Source organism: Bufo bufo, chromosome 1, assembly GCF_905171765.1.
Source record: "Bufo bufo chromosome 1, aBufBuf1.1, whole genome shotgun sequence".
In the NCBI taxonomy this organism is placed as follows: Eukaryota; Metazoa; Chordata; class Amphibia; order Anura; family Bufonidae; genus Bufo; species Bufo bufo.
Genome location: NC_053389.1, coordinates 650239348 through 650263880, shown reverse-complemented (window position 1 = coordinate 650263880; position 24533 = coordinate 650239348). Strand labels below are relative to the sequence as shown.

Sequence of the window (24533 nt, the reverse complement as noted above, 5' to 3'; positions counted from 1 at the left end):
CTACCAACTGGGGCCCAAGGCTCCCAGCGGAGCTCATGAAAGCTTGTCCTCATTATAATATACAGTATTCAGTGTTACTTGCTGTTCCCATTAATCCAGTGCATACAAACTCTGCTTCCTCCATTCGCTAAACTCAAGTTGGAGAAATACAGTTGGAATCTGTGTTCTACTTCTTTCCACGTCATGGTTAAAGCACGCAGAGGCACAGAGAATGGTTTTCAGCAGTCAATAGGTCGGCTCTCTTGTGACATCTATTACTGCAGTCAGCAGTATCCATACCTGTGCAGCCTGTAACCAGTGTAGATCTGACCTGAAATGCGTAGGGCACAGGACAGATTGTAATCTTGCCTCCACTGTACCTCGCCGGTGCAGTTGACTGACAGATGTGACAGAGGACTTTTTTATGAGAGCTGCTCCTACATACTCTAGCTGCACCCAGGGTGCTGTGATCTGCTAATAGCATGTGGTATGGTTCTTTCTGAATTAGATAAGTGTGTCTGAGTTCATGAGAACTCTGAACCATGTAAAATTGTCCCCTCTCCATGGTCTGTATGTCCCTTCTGTGCAAACAATTGTAGGACACAATGGACACAAGGGCAGAGGTATATTTACAACAATTCCTTTTCTGCAAGCAGTTCATGCAGGTTATGTCTATATCTTTCTAACTGAGAAAGCCAGTTGGATAACTAGCAAGACGTCTTCAAGACCAAATACAAGTCCAGTTGATCTGACTTATTACTACTGATATTTATGCAGAATAAGTCAGCAAGTGGACGTCTTGGGATTTCGTTGTTTTTTTGTGTAATTTTGGGTGCTTTATAATTATCTTTAACCACTGTTCTTGGTTTCTGTAGTGAAAGTCCTGATCTATATGGTCAGGCTTGGACTGGCCCACAGGGGTATAGGTGAATCCCCAGTGGGCCCCTGAGGAAGATAGGCCCCTAGTCTCCCACCCCCTGCACGAGTGGCACATAGCACAATAGACTTACTGCACTACATACATATATTCAATGTACAGCACCTCAACCTGCCTATGTTCATATAAAAACTTGATAGATTATTAAATAAACTCCCCAGTTTATTATAGACATGATCAGAGCTGAGGTAACTTCTAGCTATAGAGGAAAGCTAGCCAGTGTCCTCTTCTCCCCAGGACCTACCTTCTCAAAGTTGCTGCAGGGACCCCCATAATCAATCATCTGGTGGCATCTTGCTGTGTGAGCAGGTAATATTTGACTGTATCCGTATGGTGGGCCCCCACAATAAATTTTACTGGTGGGCCCTAGGCACCCCAGTCCGAAACTGTATATGGTAACAGAGATAGTTTAGCGGTATTCTCACTTGTCAGTGCATGTGTTTGGTGCATTTTCTTTACTCAAGATGGCCACAATGGCCTCTCCGCGAGCGAATAGATGAGGTAAGTATGTTTTTTTTTTTTTACTGCCATTTCAGGAAAAATTTACTTGTTACCATGAAGTGCCAGGAAATTCCTATTCGCGGCAAATCACATTTTTCCTTGAATTTGGATTGAAGTCAATTTGTTTAACTTCGATTCACTCAACACTGCTTATCATAATACACATTAAACCCGTTTTGGTTCTTTCAGGGCCCTACAAGACGAAAACCAAGATGAACAGGAAAAACTATGTCACTGACAAATGAAATATATGTGAACAGTTATCATGGGTGTCTACACTTACAGCACTATTACTATCAGACTATATACACTGAATATAAAATTCATGTGTTAAGAAATTTGTAAGAAATTTACAGAAGTAATTTTTTTTTTCACATGAGCATATATCAATATGAACAGTTCACAAAGATGTTTCTTTAAAATATAAGAAACAAACATACTGAAACCAGATTAGTGGAATCGGCCTGATATGTCCTTATAGATCCACCTTTCATAAAGGGACTGTCTCACTTCAGCAAATGGCATTTATTATGTAGAGAAAGTTAAAGGGGTTGTCCGGGTTCAGAGCTGAACCCGGACATACCTCCATTTCCCCCCCGGCCCCCCTGACTTGAGCATTGGAGCAGTTCATGCTACGATGCTCTCCTATGCCCTGCGCTAAATCGTGCTGGGCAAAGGCATTTTCTGGAGTTTCGGTGACGAACCGGGCTCTTCATGGGGCTGCTAGGAAGCCCGGTAACGTCACCAGCACTGATGGGCGGGCTTTAGCGCTGTAAAACAGCTAGGGCAGCGCTAAAGCCCGCCCATCAGAGTCGGTGATATCACCGAACACACTGCCGGGTGGAAGCTTCCGCCCGGCAGTGGGTTATTGTAAACAAAAGAGCCCTTGCCCTGCGCGATCTAGCACAGGGCAAGGGAGTGCATGGGAGCATGAGATGCTCCGATGGTAACATCGGGGGGGGCTGCCTGGGTGAAAATAAGGGTATGTCCGGGTTCAGCTCTGAACCCAGACAACCCCTTTAATACAAGCCACTTACTAATTTATCATTATTATTATTCAAATTGCTTCCTTTGCAGGATGGATTCATTTTTCCATCACATTATTCACTGCCAGTTTCCATGGCTACGATCACCCTGCAATCCATCAGTGGTGATAATGCTTGCACACTACCGTATAGGAAGCATAATTTGTCTGTATGCCCTGTCAGGGTTTATATATGTCAATGATTTTTTCTTTTTGGGGTCTTCCCACCTCTAAGTAGGTTGGTTCTCGATCTTGTCTACTCAGTTTCCCCATATATAGAGACTTGCTTCGCCGAATTTCACAAAGAAATTCGCTTTGTGATGAACTACTTTGTCACGGAGCTAATTTCTTTCTAAGTAGCGAGCACAATGATAGGGAACGGTGATTGCCCCACCACCGGTCATTGAACCCCTCAGATGCCGCGTTCATTGCTGATCGCGCCATTTGAGATAAAAAATTAGGGCTTTCAGGAGTGGGTGAAATCTTGCTCAGTGCATGATGACATCATCATGCTGCCTGGAGTAGTGACATCCTACGTTGCTGGATCTTCAATCAAGATGGCCGCAATGGTCTCTGCCCGCTTAAATGGATGAGGTGAGTATGATTTCGTTTTTTACCGCCATTTCAGGCAAAAGCACAAGGAAATTCAGCTTTTTGGCGAATTAAATTTTCCCTAAAATTCCACTTCGGATACTTTGATTTGCTCAACATTAACTACTGTATATAGACAAAGATATCATAAATTTATCCCCCGTAAATTACTTATCACTGAAACAATGGCAGATGTGTTCTAAAACAAAACAATATTTATTAATTTAAAAAAATCCGCAATCAGAAAACAAAGCAGATTCAAAAATAAAGAATATGTATCACTATCTGGTTTTAGAAAAAAAACATTCTTGTAAACGAAGGTTGTGTAACAATTCCTTCCATGCATACACTTAAAGGGGTTTTTTGAGATTTTTATAGTGATGATCTATCCCCTGGATAGGGACCCCCACTGATCAGCTGTTTGAGAAGGCACCGGCGCTTGCAATAACGCTGTGGCCTTATCTCAGCTCACCAATCACAATGGGGCTGAGGTACGCCTAGCACATCTGATCAATGAATGTGATGTCACATGGCCTAGGCAAAGCTCCGAGAAAGCCATGGTCCAACTGCGAGCACCGGTGCCTTCTCAAACAGTTGACCTGTGGGGCTCCCAGGTGTTGAGAGGATAGGTACTGAGTTAAATAAATCTCAGAAAACCCCTTCAACACCTTAATGACAGGGCCCAAAAAGGCTTAAAGGGGTTATGTCATCTCAGACTTTGATAGCATATCACTAGGATACGCCATCAAAGTCAGATAGGTGTGGGTCCTAACTCTGAGGGTGCACCTATGCTCAAAACGGGCCCTTAAAAGTAAAGGAGAGCACAATGTGCATGCAATGGCATACCAGCCACTAATTTCTATGGTAGTTCTGAAAATAGCCAAGCAAGGGTGGCCACCACTCCATTTACTTCTGTGAGACTGACGGAGATGGCAAGCACTCAGATATTTTCAATCAATGGAGGGCTGTCGGTGACCCTGTGACCAGATCGTTGGATAGAGTGGTTTGATCATGTCACAGTATGGAACATGGCAGGATCAAGGAGTTAACAGCTGGGATCGCAGTTTCATCAGACCTTGGCTGTGAAACAGGAGCCTGCACTTAGAACCAAAGCTGTTACTAAGGGATGGGATGCTCTTTAACACACCTCAACTATAGCTATGTCTAAAGAGCTTGCTGCAGACTGAGGGCCTGCACTAAAGTGGACAGCCATTAAGGGTTTAACTGATATGTTCACTTTTGATTCACAGTTTACATATAGAATGTATCTGCATGAAAAGTGAAATGATATGTTGTTGGTATTATATGGTACCCAACTGGCGGACCACAGTCCAATATTGGACTATGGATGCCAGCTGTCCAGACCCCTGCTGTTCAGACCAAGACAGGAACGTGGTTACCCTCCAGCCACACAGACATGTGGCCACACAATGCTTTTAAACTCATCCTGACACAAGGGATTACAGGGATTGTAGGCAGAGAAGAGTGAAGGGGGCATGTGTACCCTCTGCTCAGCAGCATGTAGGCACACTTTAGACTACAAAACAGGCATTTGTGCTGCTGGAACAGAGGGGGGACGTTGGCAACGGCCACCAATGGAACTACACTTCAGTGAGGGTAGAGAGTACGGGGGCACAGCGGGAATGTGTCACTGGAGCAGGCAAGGACCTCCTACCACAGTGTCAGCGGCACATTCCTCAGTTTACTGTGCCCACCTTTGCTGCTTGCTCTTGATATTGAATGTGGAGGTAATTTTTTGACAAAAAAAGCATGGGATTACTAACCTGCATTGGTCACTTTATAGAAAATGTTTTGAAAGGACAATTAGGTTGTGATGTTAGGTTGTGATGTTTAGGCTGTATTCATAAACTGCAGCCACGAGGAGGCTGAAAACACCCCATGTGTAAATCAGAGCAGGTTTAAAATTTAGTGCAGTTAAAAGCAGTTTCATTAAAGAATACTGTTTATAGTTAAAGCGGCTCTGTCACCCGAATCAACCCTACCCTACCAGGGATATAGCCTGGTAGGGTTGATGACACTGATTAATACAATACCTGTCTTATGGCTGTCGGTGGTATCGTTGAGGACCGCATAAGCCTGCCTCCTGGTGCTCGAATAGTTTATGTGCATAATTTTAAAAGCTAATTTTTTTCCCCGCAACAATACCACCAACAGACATATCAGAGCGTCATCAACCCCACTAGGCCATATGTCTGGTAGGGTAAGGTTGATCCAGGTGACAGAGCTGCTTTATAATATTATATTATTGTAAACTTTTTTGTATTTACAAAAAATATTCTATCCCCAGATATTCCAGGAACAATATTAGAATAGTACCATCTGCTGTTTCTATGGATCAATCTTATTGTGTCCACTTCGCTAGATGTTTCATGGTGGACACACATGCTCAGACATGCCTATCTTTCAGCATCTTTGGGTATACAGAAGGATCTCAGGGTGATGAGACGACCACTTCTGAAGCTGCAGAGTTTTCTCTGCATGTTAGAGGAGATAATGAGCAAGTGATAAGAAAGTGGATCAGTATTACTGTAATTTTTCAGGTGGACAACTAAAGGCTGTTCTGTTCAATAGAAACAGCAGGTGGCGCTATTCTAACATTATTTCTGGAATATCTGGAGATAGAAGCACTTTAAAAAAAAAATAAGAGTAAGACTGGATTTAACTATAAACAATATTTTTCGTGGGACAACCTACTTAACAATTAAACTGCTTTCAGTCACGTTCAATTTTAAAACCGCATCACAACCTCAACCTGTGCTAAATGTGTTTGGCTACTGTTTAGCCCCTGCACATACATGGGAATAGTCCGGGACATGTGAAGATGCGGTCATGCGGATAATCTGAAGTAAGTGGACCATTACTAAAAGTAGCTGAATGCCCCTGGCCTATATTATAATCAAGAACTGCATGCATAGTTCTGCTTGTAGGGGCCCCTTGCAGGTCTTAGCTGGTACTGCAGATGGGGTTTTCCTTATTACTTTTTGGGGTAGGGGTATGTAATGAACAGGTGACAGACAGTGATAACGCAACTCACGTATTTACTACAAAGAGGCTCACAAGCATAATGATTAATAGTCTCTAAAAAGAGAAACAACAGAACACTTAGTTACTAACAGTGATGGCATTTATTCACCGATGGCTTCATGGCTCTGAAGACTAGTATTGCATCAGGGGTTCACTTCATACAAAGTTCGGTTAGGGTTAGTTGATTTTGGCTTGCTGCTTCTGACCCTCCATGCCACACAGAATGATATCCTGGTATCTCACAGCTTTCCATCTGTCCAAGACCACAAGTGTCCCTCTCTAGCCAAACTCTCATCTCTCACCTTCACTTTCAGTGTATGGTTATGGCCACATGCCTTTTATCAGCTCCGTACAGGATCTCTACCTCTTAGTGGCATTCCTGCAAGCAGTTTATGGCCACCTGGAGTCCCTCTCCTCCACTCTACTAACTCTGACATGTAAACCCATATGAAGAACCGCCTTCTTAGTGCACATCAACATCGTCATCACATATAAATACACAATGACTTGCCATAAATAGAGAAGATAATGTTTTCCACCCCATACAGTCTGTTCTAAAAGGAAAGGAATGAAAGGAAATACGCATCAAATGTATAACACAGGGAACCAAACCCAAGTAAAGTAGCAGCTTTACCTAGTAAGGTGGGAGCTAAACACACACACCATTTCACAGCAAACACATTTTCATTACAGGAATTGTACCCTTCTATTGCTGAGGATAAAGTCTGCCCAGAAATCCACCTAGGCTTTTTCGACTAGGAGTTATGAATACTTTATTGATATATATTTTATTCACAATAGATCACAGAACACATTTTACCATTTCATGAAAAATAATTACTCATTTAGAAATTGATGGCAGCAACGCATCTCAAAAAAGTAGGAACACGACCATGTCTACCATTCTGTAGCACCCCTCTTCTTTTAAGAACAGTCTTTAAATGTCTGGGAAGTTAGGAGACCAATTGCTGGAGCTGTAGAAGGTGAATTGTTATGGATCAGTGAGTATGGACCCACTGTGCCAACTAAATGGTTTGGATTTGGGCTAAACTCTAAGAGTGTTATTCCGGTGCTCCTCTGGTATTCACCATTTAACCCCTGTACAGAGATTTGGACTTCACTGCAGGGGGGCAACCAGTCCTCTATCTTTTGGGATAGTCCCAGCATAGTTGACACGATAATGTAATTGAGATGCAGGCAACGCAAGGTGGAAGCCCTAAGAGGCTTGTGTGAGTGTGTGTATATGTGTGTGTGTGTGAGGAGGTCGGCACTGAAGCACTATGAGGTGCAGGGGATTATAGGTAATAATTATATAAGAATGGGGGGGGTACTATGGTAAGGAATTATAAGTATTGGGCCGCTATAGGAGACAATATAAGTACTGGGGGCACTATGTGGGGAGATTATAAGTACTGGGCCACTAAAGGAAACATTAAAAGTACTGGGAGCACTATAGTTGGCATTATAAGTACTTGGGGCATAATGGCAGCATTATAATTATTAACATTATAAGTAATGAGGGCACTATGGGTGATTATAAGTATTTAGCCACTATAAGAGACATTATATGTACTGGGGGCACTGTGGAAGCATTATAATTATTAGGGACACTATGGGGGTTCTATAAATACTCCAGGCACATGTCTTTAGTGGATATAACTACTGTTTGGGGGATTAAAGGGACATAACTACTACATAGGAGCTCTATGTGGACATAACTATTATGTGGGGGCACAAAGGAGACTGGATGGGATTGGGCGTGTATATACATTGGCATTGGGCAGAGATAGAGGTGTGGCTTAGTGCCAAAAAAAATTGTTGTGGTGTGCAATGCACACATTCTGAGGTAACACATGGGAGGCAGACACAGATCAGCCAGTATCTGTTTTGTGTCCTCTGGCGGTTTCTGTAGGCCAGTCTCCATGTTTGTCTCCATTGTATTACTTGCAGTTAAGCACTAAAATAAAGATTTCTACTTTTTTTTTAATAATGGGAGCCGTAGACTTCTCTTTTAATGGTTATTTGTGTGTGTTAGTACTTATGATAAAAGTGTATTTATGGGTGTAGCCTTCGGAAATATGTGCCATTCCCCGTAGAGTAGGGAACCTGTAATGGTCGCGTACACACACACGGGGGGGGGGGGGGGGGAGTGACCACTGTGCTCCACCCTTACCCCTGGCCCTGCCTACTTGCCTCGCGAGTCCTAATGACAGGGGACAACTGGACGGCAATCCCTAGCTTGGAATAAGTGCAGGGATGACAGACAGACAAACAACAGAACGTGAACGGACCGAGTCAATACCAGGAAAGCTACAAAGTACAAATGGAGCAAGCAGAGAATTGTCAGGAGAAGCCGGGGTCATAAATACCAGGAGAGTCGTGAAGTACCAAAGGGAGTCAGCAGAGGATCGTCAGGAGGAGGCCGGGGTCAGAATACCAGGAGAGCAGCAAAGTACACAAGGAGCAGGCAGAGGATCGTCAGGAATTAAGCAGGAGGTAAGTACGCCAGGAAAGACAAAGTCACAGGTGGAACCTAAATTAACAGGCAACCTGTGGCCAGCAGGCTTCCTGTATTTATAGTGGGGAGTGAGGGTCATGTGACATGGCCAGCGTCACATGACCGACAGACCAACCAGTCGAGCACCGAGTGATCAGCTCGGCGCTCAAGGCAGACTTAGGAGCAGGAGCCTCCCAGCTAGCAAAGCCGCCCTGGGAATGAGGTCAAACACAGATCCTTGCTCCAGAAGCTAAGCAGCAAGTCTGCGGCTAATGGGAGACCGAGTGCACCTTCGGAACCCTGTTACAGAACCTGTTGTTAAAATTTTGAATCCTACCTGTGGTATTTGGAATTGGGGTGCATGCAGCAATAATCAGTACAGTATGAATAATCTTCATTGTGATCATTCATCCTCATACACTTTCATTGTTTATCAGCTTACTGATTGAGATCTGCTGCCGATAATGATTTTATATGCCACATAAAAGATGCAATCACCCAACGAACATACACCTTATTTACCCATGCAATGGAATTTATATCTACAACCAGTGCATAAAACATATTTTAAAGTCTGTAAATGACCCTACTACCTGTCACAAAAAGTCCCCACTAGTGGGTTCTTTCCTTAAACCCATTAGAAAGTGAAAAGTAAAATGTATTCAACTGCTAGCATTACCAGAGTTTAGAGAAAAGAGCAGTGATCGCAAATGATAAATGCAATACAACCAATTTCATGTTTTAAAGAAACAACTGTCTTGTAGCCTGTGGCTTTGTGTTTCAAGAAAGAATGACACAAGAAACATTTATTTCATTCCACACAATAATTCACCACAATCAAAGAGAGCACGGCAAGGGCAATACCATCTCCCAGCTGCTGATTACATCAACGCTTTGCAGCTAAAATTCAATTTTATGATGTTAATCTTAGGCTGCCACTCAGAAATTTTCTCTCAGGGATATGATTTTTCTCGGGATTTCATTTTAAGAATGATTTTCTTCTTCTGCAATCAATAAAGACATGTTTTCATCGAAAGACTCTATCTTGGCAAAATTCAATTCGCCATTTCAATCCCTTTTGGTGACACAATATTAATTAAAATGGTTTATGTTGAATCTAAAGGGGGAAAATTGGGTGGTGGAGCACACAATCACTTCATACGAGTACAGCTCTACAAGATCTCTTTAGTAGCACGCATGGACTGAGTGGCTTGTCGAGAGTCTGTCAGGCTCCATCCTGCACGCAGGACTGATGCCGACGATTTCCCAATCATCCTACAAGTTGTCTTTCTGCTGCAATAATTCCACTCATATCAGTAGTTGATTCACAATAGCTCTGTCATCATCCATTGTGTCACATCAACGAACATCAATCTGCGGATCTTGTATACCAGGCTGCATAGGGGGCGCAGCCGATACTGGAAAGCAGCTGCTCAGTGTCTATTAAATTGAACTTAAAAGGCTAAGCTAGTAGATATCATAGCTCACAATTAGTACTGAAGTATTAGAGACATAAAAAAGTTGTAAGAGGCCATGCTTCTATTGCCAAATTATCAGCTATAATGTTTATCAGCCAAACTCTGTAATTGACATCACACAAAGACTTTAAAAGAGTTCTCTACCTTTGTTATATTAAAGCCCTAAATCTTCAGCGTAGGCCATCAATATCAGATCAGCAGGAGTCCGACTCCCGGCACCTCCGCCGATCAGCTGTTTGAAGAGAATGCAGCGTTCATATGAGCACTGGGTTCTCTGTTTACTTGCTCACTGTCGACATTGCAATGGCGAACAGTGGAATTACAACTCTGTTGTCCCCATTCACTTTAGTTGGCTCTTTCCTGTTCAAGTGAAACAGAGAAGAAGAACACAGTGTTCATAGGAGCACTGCGTTCTCTTTAAACAGACGATCAGAGGGGGTGCCGGCAATCCTAAGTGTAAGTCATCAATATTACAAAAGCGGACAACCCTTTAAAGGAGTTGTCCAGCTACTTAATGTTGAAACTGGCACATATCACATAAAAAATAAGGGCTATTCACCTTACTTTTGCTTTGATGAACCTATTCCACCTCTTACAGGGTCCCCAGCTAATCTACTTTCTGCTCCCTCTCAACGTGCAGGAAATATCAGTCAGCCGACTACTGGCTGTGACTTTTCTCAGCCACTAACTGACTTAGCAGGCAAGTAGAGAGAGACCAGCACAGACCTGATAAGCATCAGCACTGTAGTGGCAGGGATATTGTAAGGTGAGTATACTTTATTGTTTTACATCATCTGAGCTGTTTTTTTTTTTTTAAAACTGTGTCTAGACAACCCCTATAAGTCTTTGTGTAGCTCCACCCTAGGAGTTGTATAATTTTCCAGTTCAGGTAAGAAAATTAGAAAGGATCCAATTCCGATTGCCCGTTACTACCAATTCCACCCTTTCTGTCTGCACTAGATTTTATTTAAAAAAATTATAATTATGGTCTGAATGAGACAGAGAAGGTGACCAATTCATGCAATAGGAATGAATTTTGTCATGTTCAAGATAGTTTTTCATTTTGGAGAATTAAAATTTGTAAATATTCGCTCATCCCTCTTGATCAGTCATGACCTAATGCTTGTCTAAAGACTAGAAACTAAGATTAAACAGAGTAATTTGAAGATTTACAGTAGCTGCTAAAAGCACAGTAAAATAGACCTATTGTAGCCCAGAGATGTTAGTATTATGCAAGTCTTTTATTTAAAGGGATTTTCCAACTATTAGATATTGATGACCTATCCTCCTGATAGGTCATCAATACCAGATCTGGGAGTTCAACAACCACACCAGTCAGCTGTTTGCGCGTATGCCCACATGTTCAGGTTTTTTGGTGAAGTTTTGGAAGCCAAAACCAAGAGTGAATTAAAAAAAGAGAAGTCATATCTGTCTTTTATACTTTCTCTCCTTTTATGGTCCCCTCCTGATTTTGGCTTCCAAAACTGCTTCAAGAAAAGTGAATGTGTGGTGGTACCCTAACAGTGGACAGAGCCAGAGGGAAATGGGAATGCATGTTTCCTTCCCAAACATTGCCCTTCGTATTGGCCCATACCAAATGAGCCCATAGTCTGGATGTTCTAGTTACAAGATGATCTACTAACAAACTTTGTCAACTGCGTGCAGCACTTTTTTATTGGTCGAATCCTGCCATATTTTTTAGGTAGTGCCACGTCGAGAGAGCAAGTATGAAAGAAGCCTTAGGCATGGAATGCTGTAAAATGCTGTATTAAATGCTGTAATATTTTACAGAAGAGTTGCGTCTGTACCCCACAAGCATCTTGGCATACAAATTTGAGAAACAAAACTAAGCCTAATTCACCACATCCTTTCCAATATACAAAGCAAACAATTTATCAAAACATATGTGACCCTACATTATTTTTTCACATAAAACTGCAAAAAATGTCACAAACAACACAAGACTGACAGAGCATTAATACATGTGGATTAGAGATAAGCAAATCGATTCTTTAGAATCCAAATTTGGACAAAATGTTTCCAAAGAGAGAGAGAGAGACTTTTCCAGGCATTCAAAGTACTTTTGATTCGGGTAGATTGTACCCAAATGAAATTTCTTATTGATTCGGAAGAATCAGACCACAAACAAATTTTAGGAAAATCTCTAATGTGGACCATTATTCTGCTGTAGAACATTCTAATACTCTGACACTACAGCAGGATTCCCTGAAGTCCAATGTAAAAACCACAGAGAACACAACTTTAAAATCAATTGTGTCAAAAGCTCTTACACAAATCTACCATAAGTTTAGTGTGAATACAGGTGAAACTCGAAAAATTAGAATATCGTGCAAAGTTTATTTATTTCAGTAATGCAACTTAAAAGGTGAAACTAATATATGAGATAGACTCATTACATGCAAAGCGGGATATTTCAAGCCTTTATTTGGTATAATTTGGATGATTATGATTTACAGCTAATGAAACCCCAAAGTCACAATCTCAGGTCCCCTTTGCTCAGGGGGATATGGATTAATTAGCTGACTAGAGTGTGACACTTTGAGCCTAGAATATTGAACCTTTTCACAATATTCTAATTTTAAGCTGCATTAATGCAATTCTTTTTAATTTGCACTACTGAAATAAATGGACTTTTGCACGATATTCTAATTTTTTGAGTTTCACCTGCATATTAAAATGCCTAGTAATACATGGTAATAAAACAAGTAATCGTAAAATATAAATATAATTAGACTGTGTAAAATAGCAAATAAACATAAAACCTACAGAGAAAATCATAAAACATACAAATAAATCCTTGAATGAAAAGTAGTACGCTATCAAAATGAAATGTTTTCCCACATTCTAATTTATATATTATTATTAGTACAATATACTCTTTTAAGCTAAATATACTGTAGTCTCTATACCTTTTGTGCAGTATCAGTGTTCTGTCCTCATCGTCTGTGCTCACTGTAGTATTATGGATGTCCCAGAAGAAGAAAACCTGATGTTCAAGCTTGCAGTGTTTTGGGTTACGCTAGAATAAGAGTAGTCATGTTGTCAGGCTAAACATGAGCCACATCAGACACACAACAGAGACCAAGAGAATCCACCATTAACTCTTCATTTATGGTGGGTACTGCAGTCAGAATTCATAACAGTTATTTGCAATAGATTCAAAGTAACCATTAACAAGTCCTTCAGACCTCCTTACTAATCATTTCTGACCTCACTCTTCGCCAGCAGAGGGTTCTGGATGCCCGAGGGTAACATAGCTGGATCTTCATGCTTTGAGGTGCTTTAAATGTGTCATTACCTGTAGAAAAGACAGAATGATAGTGATACTCATCCCGGTAATCCATACTTTAGGTCAAAAGAAAAAAGTGACCATCAGTTACAGTGATAACTTTTTTTGTTTGTTGTGGAAACAAATGTAATTATTTTTTTCTTGTCACTACTCTATAAGTAAGTCAAATTTGTATCCTCTGCTTTAACAATATTTCATGTGGTTACTGTGATTCTCTACTAGATGAACAGTAGTTATTTTACAGATTTGTAGCTACTGTGACACAGTGAAGGGTTGTGTCTGGCAAGGCAGGTATTTGCCTCCCAAAATGTGCGGCTAGGCTGATTTACAGCCAGGTAAGGTCAAATACTGGACCGGAGTTTAAGTGCCGGTCCGTATTTTGGCAGTAACTGGCTGTCCTTAAATAGGCAGCTGGGCTTAGCAGAGATGTCTCTGTTTTTGGAATCTGAGGCTTTGTGCCGTGTTGGAGGGCTGAGAGCCGCACACTGGGGAAACAGGCCCCCTAAAGCCTACTGTGGACTACTGGAAGGAGGTGACTTGTGTTATATGAACTTTCCATTGTGTTTGAATTAACACCAAGACTGCAAAGTTACGTGCTGTTTTGTGCATTTGCCTCAAGTGTTAATAAACACTGACGTTTTGAGTTAAGAACTTGTATTTTGCCTCTGTACTGCGCCCGCTTACCATATCTACCAGAGCAAAACCCCACACTACTCTCTGTGAATTGCGTTATGAATTCCGTTACCACGGACCATAACGCAATTCCATGACGGAACGCATAACGGAATGCCTTTAGAAGCATTCCGTTATTCATTTCGTCATAATAGAAGTCTATGGCCTGCATAACGGATCCGTCCAGTTTCCATTATGCTGCAGTCCTCTCCTGCAATACCGAAAAAAGACAGATCTGTTATGCTCGCCATAGACTTCTATTATGATGGAATTAATAACGGAATGCCTCTAAAGGCATTCCATTATGCATTTCGTCAAGGAATTGCGTTATGGTCCATAGCAATGGAATCCATAATGCAATTCACATTATATAACAACCTGAACCGAAAACAAATTTCAAAATATGAAATTTGCTCATCCCTTGTGAGCAATATTCTAGTGTAAATATATTAATATACTGTACATTAGCACAGCTTATAAGGCTGAAAAAAAGACAGGTTATTGTTAAGTTATGCAAAGTTAATCTAGGGGAAAACAAAAAACCTCCATAAAGTAGATGCCGATTTTCTTCATTTTAGAAAATAAACATTCCTGCCCTCCTTCGGTTATCAAAGTCACAGCTTAGATGAACAAAGAGCAGTATATAAAGCAGAGCAATGTAATTGAGGGATAACTCACATTCCTTGAGCCTTTCCTGTTAAAGGATTTCTGTCATCACAAAATTCGTTATGTAGCTGGCTGACATTAGCGATGTGCTAATGTCAGCCGTACATAACTGTGTAACTTTTATCTGCCTACATGCCGCCGTTCGCCCAGAAAACGAACTTTTAAAATATGCAAATGAGCCTCTAGGTGCTATTGGGGTGTTGCTGTAGCACCTAGAGGCTCCATCTCCTCACCGTTCAACACACTCATTTTGCTTTGATGGACATCTCTGCGCTTTGAAAGTAAAATCGGCGCAGGCGCAGTTAGTGAAGGACGCTCGCCTGCTGCCGGCTTCCTCACTGCTCCTGCGCGAATACATCACAGAGCTCCTTGGAAGTGAAGACAGCCGGTAGCAGGCGAGCATTCTTCACTAACTGTGCCTGCGCCAAACACTAAACGGGACGGCGCAGGATTTTACTTTCAAAGCGCAGAGCAGAGATGTCCATCAAAGCAAAATGGGTATGCCGAACGGTGAGGAGATGAAGCCTCTAGGTGCTGCAGCAACTCCCCAATAGCACCTAGAGACTCATTTGCATATTTTAAAAGTTAGTTTTCTGGGTGAACGGCAGCATGTAGGCAGATAAAAGTTACACAGTTATGTACTGCTGACATTAGCACAGCGCTAATGTCAGCCAACTACATAACGGATTTTGTGATGACAACAACCCTTTAAAGTAAATCTCCTTGTATCAGTCACAGTAGAAGGCCACTGCAAAGAGTATCTCTCACTCTGGACTGGAGGACTTGTCCGCACACTACACATATGACTTCCTTAGGCTGGGTTCACATCAACGTTTTATTTTCCCTTTCTCTGATGGGCCAGAAGAACAGAGAAAAAGGATCCTTTATTTTGAGCATCCGTTGTGCTAATTTTTCATCATTTTTTTCCCATCTAAAATAACGGATCTCTGATTAAACTGACAAAAAGGGATGCAAAATGGGTACAACAGGTGCTCATAATAAGGGATTCATTTTTTTACTTTTCTGCTCTTCTGATGGATTAGAAGAATGCAAAGCAAAACAATATGTGAACCGGCCACAGAGTAATGTTGTCTTTATCCTGCAGTGTTGCTTCAATCTACAGTATATCTGTCAATAGCAAGTGACAGGACCTAATAGGCTGATACAGTGCAGTTAGTGTTGAGCAAATCAAAAGCAAACAAATTGACTTCAACCCGAATTTCAGGAAAAATAGGATTCTCCATAAAGCCGAATTTCCTTGCGCTTTGTGGTAACAAATCTATTTTTCCTGAAATGGTGGATAAAAAAAAATATATATACTCACCTCATTTATTTGCTCATGGAGAGTCTGTTGCAGCCATCTTCATTGAGGAAATTGTGCAAAATCTCACGCGTTGTGACATGTGACGTCACCACATCAGCACGTTGGCCAGGCCCGGTGGTGTCATCAGTAATCGCATCACCGCACCCAGCCAGCGTGATCACGTCACTGGGCGAGATTGCACATGGTATCTTCAATCAAGATTGCCACGGCGACTTCTACACAAGGAGATGGATTAGTTTAGTATTTTTTTATTATTTTTACCATGATTAACCGCTGAAAGGCCTAAGGTAGCCTCAGATGCCACGATTGCGGCATCTGAGGGGTTCAATGACGGTGGGCGGCGTGATCGCTATTCCCCATCATTGCGCCTGAAATGTGCTTTGTGACAAAGTAATTCGTCACAAATTGAATTTCTTTGTGAAATTTGGTGAAGCAGCCAAATCAAAATTTTCAGAACTTAGCTCGTCTCTAATTGTAATATAAAAAGATTGCATTATATTATTTAAGCAATCAAACAATTGCAGGGGATTTCCTAGTGGGCAGGGGTGGATTGGCCATAGACCCTACAAGGAAATTTCTTGGTGGGCCGATGCCCAGGTGGCCACTCAAGCCCTCTTGATGGCCGCAAACCAGGTACATAATGATCTGATGCTTAACGGCCACAGGTGCCCTCCTAAACTCAACTGTTGTACAGTTGAATACTGTGGTTGGGGCAGCAGTATTTTGTGCTGCCCTGTGGTATTTGGTTCTGCTGGGATAGTATTCTTTGCTGCACTACGGTATTACAGGCCCTTTGTTTTGTCCAGTCTTCTGTCAATTTGGACCCACCTACAAATGGGGCCACATTTAGTTTTTTTTCCAGGGCCACCAAGTTCCAAATTCACCCCTTCTAGTGGAATTGCAAAAGGTTAAAATAAAAGCTAATTTTTTGTACATGTTTTAGTCTTGAAAAAAAAAAAAAGACACCTAATTGGTATTGCTGAATATGTAACCACCTCTACTTACTGTACAAATTGATGTCACTTATCAGGTTAACAGTTTAAAAATAAAAAATAAAAAACAATGCCAGAATAACTGATTCAGCCTCCAAAAAAATTTAATGAAACGTAATCAAAAAGTTGAATGTAACCCAAAATATTAACACTAAGAACTACAAACCCTCACACAGTTACTGTACTCCAGTGGGAAAATGCAAGACTGCAACAATTGTTTTGTACAAAAAAAAATAAAAAATTATAGTGCAGAACTAGTAAAACAATAGCAAAAAAAAATATAAAAAATTAAAAACATATTTCCAATTGTTAAATCCCACAGAGTAAAGTTAACAGATTGCCACACAGTGAGCACCTTTAAAATAATTCCAAAAAGCAGTCATGGAAGTGAATGGGCATTACATAAACAGTCTACAACAGCCACCTTAGTTGTTTCTTTAGTGCTGACCACCTCTGTCCACATTCAGGTGAAACAGGGTTGGGGGAGGCCCCTTTCTAGAGGTAGATGTTTAGGCCAGGACTACACGACATGTGTCGCGCGACACTTTTTATAATGAAAGTCTATGGTGTCGCACTGCGACATGCTGCAACTGCGACACGACAGTAGCAGCATGTCGCATGTCACCGTGCTAATCCATAGACCATCATTATAAAAATTGTCGCGCGACATTGATGCAACATTGATGTGCCGCAACACATGTTGCAGTGTAGTTGTGCCCTATGTGTCGCGCGACACATGTCATCGTGTAGCCCTAGCCTTATGGCATATTCTATGGACATGCCATAAAAGTTTGTTATGGGAATACCCCTTTAAGGGGCAATATGTAATGGCACATTTTCTTTTTATATACCACTTGGCATAATTTGTGGGATTTTACTCAAAGCACACTAGTGTCTGTTAATGGCCCATCTGAGTGCATTGCCACACCTCATTAAAGTCCCACAGGATACATTTCTTTTGGGCTAGCACTATCCTTTTTGTTTGTATATATATTTACTTAACAACGTCGACCTGAAGGAATGAGTGCACTGTAAACAGCCAGGGAGAAAGAAGTGGATTTACTGTAAACACGGAAGACATTATGAAACTATCCTGTGTGTGTTTGAAGGCCAAGTTCTTACACAGAGGTCATTTTCTGGAGCTTTATTCTGATTTGATGATGGTATATGGTTAGAACATGTTTAATCCAGATAAACTTCTCCAATGAACAGCAATCTATTTATCAGAATATGTAAATGTGGTAGATATATATACAGTATATACAGTTGCAAGAAAAAGTATGTGAACCCTTTAGAATTATATGGATTTCTGCACAAATTAGTCATAAAATGTGATCTGATCTTCATCTAAGTCACAACAATAGACAATCACAGTCTGCTTAAACTAATAACACACAAAGAATTAAATGTTACCATGTTTTTATTGAACACACCATGTAAACATTCACAGTGCAGGTGGAAAAAGTATGTGAACCCCTAGACTAATGACATCTCCAAGAGCTAATTGGAGTGAGGTGTCAGCCAACTGGAGTCCAATCAATGAGATGAGATTGGAGGTGTTGGTTACAGCTGCCCTGCCCTATAAAAAACACACACCAGTTCTGGGTTTGCTTTTCACAAGAAGCATTGCCTGATGTGAATGATGCCTACGATTAAGAATTGTTGACTTGCATAAAGCTGGAAAGGGTTATAAAAGTATCTCCAAAAGCCTTGCTGTTCATCAGTCCACGGTAAGACAAATTGTCTATAAATGGAGAAAGTTCAGCACTGCTGCTACTCTCCCTAGGAGAGGCCGTCCTGTAAAGATGACTGCAAGAACACAGCGCAGACTGCTTAATGAGGTGAAGAAGAATCCTAGAGTGTCAGCTAAAGACTTACAAAAGTCTCTGGCATATGCTAACATCCCTGTTAGCGAATCTACGATACGTAAAACACTAAACAAGAATGGATTTCATGGGAGGATACCACAGAGGAAGCCACTGCTGTCCAAAAAAAACATTGCTGCACGTTTACAGTTTGCACAAGAGCACCTGGATGTTCCACAGCAGTACTGCTAAATATTCTGTTGACAGATTAAACCAAAGTTGAGTTGTTTGGAAGAAACACACAACCCTATGTGTGGAGAAAAAGAGGCACAGCACACCAACATCAAAACCTCATCCCAACTGTGAAGTATGGTGGTGGGGCTGCTTTGCTGCGTCAGGGCCTGGACGGATTGCTATTATCGAAGAAAAAATTAATTCCCAAGTTTATCAAGACATTTTGCAGGAGAACTTAAGGCCATCTGTCCACCAGCTGGAGCTCAACAGAAGATGGGTGTTACAACAGGACAACGACCCAAAGCATAGAAGTAAATCAACAACAGAATGGCCTAAACAGAAGAAAATACGCCGATTGAGATGCTGTGGCATGACCTCAAGAAAGCGATTCACACCAGACATCCCAAGAATATTGCTAAACTGAAACAGTTCTGTAAAAAGGAATGGTCAAGAATTACTCCTGACCGTTGTGCACGTCTGATCTGCAACTACAGGAAACGTTTGGTTGACGTTATTGCTGCCAAAGGAGGTTCAACCAGTTATTAAATCCAAGGGTACTTTTTCCACCTGCACTGTGAATGTTTACATGGTATGTTCAATAAAAACATGGTAGCATTTAATTCTTTATGTGTTATTTGTTTAAGCAGACTGTGATTGTCTATTGTTATGACTTAGATGAAGATCAGATCACATTTTATGACCAATTTGTGCAGAAATCCATATCATTCCAAAGGGTTCACATACTTTTTCTTGCAACTGTATATATATATATATATATGTATATATATATATAGAAAAAAAACCACTGGCAGCACCACCCTAGGAAGTATGGAAAAACGGGACGGGTGCAATGTCCAAGTACGGTAAAAGGTGCTTACCCACTTATAGAGAACAAAAATCGGACTGCACTCCAAGCAACTCTTCAGAAAATGTGTTTATTCACCCATTTGGTGGCAAAAGCGACGTTTCGGCTCAAGCATGAGCCTTTCTCAAGCATTGGTGAACAGTAAATAGCAGGTATATAAAGGTGTGTCAAATACATACAATCAAACAACATAATTGATGCATTAAAAATAATACATACATACAATATACAAATATGTGCAAAAACCGCATAATGGTCATGATTATTAAAGTGACTAGTGCATTACATACAAGGGATTTCCAAGATACAGTAGATTACATGTCAAAATACCATAAGACATATAATTGATTACATCTGTAGCTCATCAATATATCATTCGTGCATCAACCATAATAGTGCACATGTGCAAATAGGGAAGACTGATGATTTACTACCTGGGGTAATGCTGTCGCCCACATATACAATAGCGCTGTTCCGCGCGTTCTCAGGAGACCAGTGCGCATGTCCCAATCCATACACATCATCCCGGAAGATCGACTGATGCATAACAGTGCCGCCTACTGATGACGTCAGTGGCGCACACAATGGCATGTCACCGCCTTCTCCCAATGATGCCTCCACATCGCGGCGCATGCGCAATAGGTGCAGCAAGCTTGTTTGCCGCCATATTAAATAAGGGAATCCGAGCAGAAGAAAGATAATCGTAAGATCTGTCGCTTGCTACCCTCCTCGTTCTCCATATTCAGTTGTTGTGGTTGAATCCCACAATAACGCAGGGTGGATGAGTGACCATCTTTCCTAAAATGGTATACTCTATTCCACTAGTCACCCCAATACCAGCGGCACGTCAGTGTCGTCAGTATTGTAGGATCTTATCCTGCTGAAGCATACAACTGTGAGGGTACTCCTCATATAACCGAACGATTTGGGACAAGCGGCAGTATATACCTACTACAAGAAAATATAGATTGCTCATTCCCAATTTTTTAAAAAAATCTTGGCGGGACATACGCTTGGAAACCAGAAGAAAAAAATTATATCTGTCTCAGCATAGTTATTTTTTCGTGGGCTCATCATCCACCAATCAGGTTCATCAGTTTTCTAAGGTGCCTTCTGTGCAAGTGTATCTAGGAATATAATATGAAAAGTGTCAATATCATAAAATAGTAAAGTTACCCATTACATTAAAATCAATTAGTTACTCATAATTATGTGTTTACATTTTTTCTTATTCTTTTTTAAACCAATGAATCTGTCAACCGCAGAAGGTATTTTGGAACCCACATCAATGAAGCACAGGGGCAAAATGATCTCCTCACAATCCTCCACCATATCTATAATCAATGTTTAAACCTTTAGGATGCAAACTTTGTAATGTCTGAATCCAATGCATTTCTCTTTTTTTGAGTAGAGATACCCGATCTCCACCCCTCCGTGGCATTGGAACTTGATCCAGGATCCAACATCTAAGATCTTTTTCTTTATGTCCCAGACATTTTGGGTTACTGGGACATAAAGAAAAAGATCTTAGATGTTGGATCCTGGATCAAGTTCCAATGCCACGGAGGGGTGGAGATCGGGTATCTCTACTCAAAAAAAGAGAAATGCATTGGATTCAGACATTACAAAGTTTGCATCCTAAAGGTTTAAACATTGATTATAGATATGGTGGAGGATTGTGAGGAGGTCATTTTGCCCCTGTGCTTCATTGATGTGGGTTCCAAAATACCTTCTGCGGTTGACAGATTCATTGGTTTAAAAAAGAATAAGAAAAAATGTAAACACATAATTATGAGTAACTAATTGATTTTAATGTAATGGGTAACTTTACTATTTTATGATATTGACACTTTTCATATCATTTTCCTAGATACACTTGCACAGAAGGCACCTTAGAAAACTGATGAACCTGATTGGTGGATGATGAGCCCACGAAAAAATAACTATGCTGAGACAGATATAATTTTTTTCTTCTGGTTTCCAAGCGTATGTCCCGCCAAGATTTTTTTTAAAAATTGGGAATGAGCAATCTATATTTTCTTGTAGTAGGTATATACTGCCGCTTGTCCCAAATCGTTCGGTTATATGAGGAGTACCCTCACAGTTGTATGCTTCAGCAGGATAAGATCCTACAATACTGACGACACTGACGTGCCGCTGGTATTGGGGTGACTAGTGGAATAGAGTATACCATTTTAGGAAAGATGGTCACTCATCCACCCTGCGTTATTGTGGGATTCAACCACAACAACTGAATATGGAGAACGAGGAGGGTAGCAAGCGACAGATCTTACGATTATCTTTCTTCTGCTCGGATTCCCTTATTTAATATGGCGGCAAACAAGCTTGCTGCACCTATTGCGCATGCGCCGCGATGTGGAGGCATCATTGGGAGAAGGCGGTGACATGCCATTGTGTGCGCCACTGACGTCATCAGTAGGCGGCACTGTTATGCATCAGTCGATCTTCCGGGATGATGTGTATGGATTGGGACATGCGCACTGGTCTCCTGAGAACGCGCGGAACAGCGCTATTGTATATGTGGGCGACAGCATTACCCCAGGTAGTAAATCATCAGTCTTCCCTATTTGCACATGTGCACTATTATGGTTGATGCACGAATGATATATTGATGAGCTACAGATGTAATCAATTATATGTCTTATGGTATTTTGACATGTAATCTACTGTATCTTGGAAATCCCTTGTATGTAATGCACTAGTCACTTTAATAATCATGACCATTATGCGGTTTTTGCACATATTTGTATATTGTATGTATGTATTATTTTTAATGCATCAATTATGTTGTTTGATTGTATGTATTTGACACACCTTTATATACCTGCTATTTACTGTTCACCAATGCTTGAGAAAGGCTCATGCTTGAGCCGAAACGTCGCTTTTGCCACCAAATGGGTGAATAAACACATTTTCTGAAGAGTTGCTTGGAGTGCAGTCCGATTTTTGTTCTCTATATATATATATATATATATATATATATACAATGCCTGTCCAAAAAAAGCCTTTAGCTTTGATTACGCACGCATTCGCTGTGGCATTGTTTTCGATAAGCTTCTGCAATGTCATAAGATTTATTTCCATCCAGTGTTGCATAAATTTTTCACCAAGATCTTGCATTGATGATGGTAGAGTATGACTGCTGCGCAAAGCCTTCTCCAGCACATTTCAAAGATTATCAATGGGGTTAAGGTCTGGACTCTGTGGTGGCCAATCCATGTGTGAAAATGATGTCTCATGCTCCCTGAATCACTCTTTCACAATTTGAGCCCGATGAATTCTGGTATTGTCATCTTGGAATATGCCCGTGCGATCAGGGAAGAAAAAATCCATTTATGGAATAACCTGGTCATTCAGTATGTTCAGATAGTCAGCTGACCTCTTTCATGGAGCACATACTGTTGCTGAACCTAGACCTGACCAACTGCAGCAACCCCAGATCATAGCACTGCCTCCACAGGCTTGTACAGTAGGCACTAGGCATGATGGGTGCATCACTTCTTCTGCCTCTCTTCTTACCCTGATGCGCCCATCACTCTGGGACAGGGTAAATTTGGACTCATCAGACCACTTGACCTTCTTCCATTGCTCCAGAGTCCAATCTTTATGCTCCCTAGCAAATTTAAGTCTTTTATTCTGGTTTGCCTCACTGATTAGTGGTTTTCTTACGGCTACACAGCTGTTCAGTCCCAATTCCTTGAGTTCCCTTCGCATTATGCGTGTGGAAATGCTCTTACTTTTACTATTAAACATAGTCCCGAGTTCTACTGTTGTTTTTCTTCGATTTGATTTCACCAAACGTTTTAGTGATCGCCGATCCTGATCATTCAGGATTTTTTTTCCCTCCACATTTCTTCCTAGAATACGATGGGTCCCCACTATCCTTCCAGTTTCAATAATGTGTTGGACAGTTCTTAACCCAATTTTAGTAGTTTCTGCAATCTCCTTAGATGTTTTCTCTGCTTGATGCATGCCAATGATTTGACCCTTCTCAAACAGACTAACATCTTTTCCACGACCATGAGATGTGTCTTTCGACATGGTTGTTTAAAAAATGAGAAGCAACTCATTGCACCAGTTGGGGTTAAATAACTTATTGCCAGCTGAAAGATAATCGCCCATGCAGTAATTATCCAATAGGAGGCTCATAACTATTTGCTTAGTTAAATCCAGGTGGCGATATATATATATATATATATATATACAGGGAGTGCAGAATTATTAGGCAAGTTGTATTTTTGAGGATTAATTTTATTATTGAACAACAACCATGTTCTCAATGAACCCAAAAAACTCATTAATATCAAAGCTGAATATTTTTGGAAGTAGTTTTTAGTTTGTTTTTAGTTTTAGCTATTTTAGGGGGATATCTGTGTGTGCAGGTGACTATTACTGTGCATAATTATTAGGCAACTTAACAAAAAACAAATATTTACCCATTTCAATTATTTATTTTTACCAGTGAAACCAATATAACATCTCAACATTCACAAATATACATTTCTGACATTCAAAAACAAAACAAAAACAAATCAGTGACCAATATAGCCACCTTTCGTTGCAAGGACACTCAAAAGCCTGCCATCCATGGA

At 40.9% G+C, this 24533-nt stretch overlaps 1 protein-coding gene across 1 annotated transcript in view; it reads right to left on the bottom strand.

The window, feature by feature from the left end:
- The window catches only part of WDR72 (WD repeat domain 72), a 474126-nt gene extending 461117 nt beyond the window's left edge, over positions 1-13009 (bottom strand). The window contains exon 1 of the mRNA XM_040413935.1: positions 12983-13009. The gene's annotated coding sequence lies outside the window, so the exon portion shown is untranslated. The remainder of the gene's footprint in view (positions 1-12982) is intronic.
- Positions 13010-24533: the final 11524 nt, after the last annotated feature.